The following is a 1,801-nucleotide window of genomic DNA, read 5'->3' as shown; positions in this document are numbered from 1 at the left end:
TACTGAACCGCTGGTTGCTGAAAACCCTGTTGACCTTGGAAATGACCTTGGTACTGATTCTGTTGAACAAGGCTTTAAGGAGGGTAGACTTGGTCTTGGGTGTTGGCCACATTGTTGCTCATATAGGACAAGTTCTGGTGTTTGTTGAAGTTGTTGTACCCATTGAATTTGTTCTGATTCCCAATGAAGTGTAACTCCTCTTGAGTGAGACCCTCTTCATTGATATTGGTAAAGCATCCCTTCTCCTCACTCACATAGTGTATAGGCTTTTGAATGGCAATTAAGCTTTGTCAAGCTTGATATGCAGCACTTTAATCTTCTCTTCCACGCTTTTTTGTGTACTAGAGGCCTCACATCAGTTAGCTCTATCAAAGTCCTCTCCATAGGTGTCTTGGCTCATTGCTAAGTTCTCAACAAGTTCCATAGCTGCATTGATTTCTTTTCTCAAGAAATTCCCATTTGATGCTGTGTCCAACTGATTCCTGATCTTGGGAACAGCTCCTCTATACAAAGTGCTAAGGAGAGAGGCTTCTGAAAAGCCATGATGTGGACACTGATTTGTGTAGCTTCTAAACCTGTCCCAAGATTCTCCAAAGGTTTCATTAGAAAGCTGAGTGAAGCTTGAAATCTGGTTCCTTAGCTTAGCAGTCCTTGAAGTGGAGAAGAACTTGGAGAGAAATGCCTGCTTGCATTGTTCCCAAGTGTGGATTGAACCTGGAGGTAGATTCTTCTCCCACTGATGAGCTTTGTCTCCCAAGCTAAAAGGAAACAGCCTTAGCTTAAAACCGTCTTCAGAGACTCCATTTATCTTAGTTAAGTTGCACACCCTATCAAACTGCTCTAGATGATCAAGAGGATCTTCCATGGGGAGTCCATGAAATTTAGAGTTTTGAACCATGGTGAGGAGTGATGCCTTAACCTAAAAGTTGTTGGCTTCAACCGATTGTTGGCTTCAACCGGTGGAACTTGAATTCCTGCACGATGCTGATGTGCATTGGCTTGGTCATTCTCTCCAACATAGACCGGTTGTGGCTGAAGACGTCTGGGTGGGTTTGGGAAGGGTTCTTGTTGATAAACCTGAGGCCGGTCTTGGTTCTGATTACCCTGAGCTTTCCCTGATGGACCTGAGCTTGTTGAACATGAATTCCAATCCCATTACCAGCTCTTTGACCGTGATCAGCTTCTTGAGCCTGATGCTCATTCCCAACTTGCTGATCCATTCCTAACCTTTCCAAGTGAGTAGCTCTTTCTCTTTGTCACCTGAAAAAAAAACAGAACTTGAAAGGAAATCAATAAAAAAAAAAGTAAAGACTTGATCTCAAGAACAGATCAAAGCCTAATGCTAAACAATCCACAATTTGGCAACGGCGCCAATTGATAGACAAGAGTTTTTAGGCTCTTGAGGGCTATCAATCCCCTTGTCAAAGTAGTATAAGGGGTGTCAATCCAAGGATGTGGAAGCTATACACTAGACTATATGATCTGTTACTTAATTCAAGCAAACAAGTGAGGTTTGGTTTGAACTAATGATTAAAACAAGAAACTAAACAAGATTAATAATAGCAAATGATCAAAAGCAAGAAACAAGTGATAGCAAATGACAAGTGAATGATAACAAGATGAGAAAACTAAGCCTCTAGGTGTGGTCATTGATTAGGGTGCTTTCAATGTAAACTAATGATGCTAAAAAACAATGCAACATTTGCTACTTTTAGTCTAGGCTTCTTAATCAGATTTATCCACTCTCATGACAGAAATCCCTTTTCAAATCACTTAATCAGGTCTAACAACCATTAGAGAT

The 1,801-nt window shown here is 41.0% G+C and overlaps 1 non-coding gene across 1 annotated transcript; it reads left to right on the top strand.

The window, feature by feature from the left end:
- Nucleotides 1-536: 536 nt before the first annotated feature.
- LOC112085743 lies at nt 537-643 on the top strand. The gene has a single exon (XR_002899042.1). It is a non-coding gene; the product is annotated as a small nucleolar RNA R71 (small nucleolar RNA).
- Nucleotides 644-1,801: the final 1,158 nt, after the last annotated feature.

Source organism: Eutrema salsugineum, unplaced genomic scaffold (genome assembly GCF_000478725.1).
Source record: "Eutrema salsugineum unplaced genomic scaffold, Eutsalg1_0 scaffold_3, whole genome shotgun sequence".
Taxonomy (NCBI): domain Eukaryota; kingdom Viridiplantae; phylum Streptophyta; class Magnoliopsida; order Brassicales; family Brassicaceae; genus Eutrema; species Eutrema salsugineum.
The sequence above is the reverse complement of the archived record's forward strand: the minus strand, read 5'-3'. Positions and strand labels throughout refer to the sequence as shown.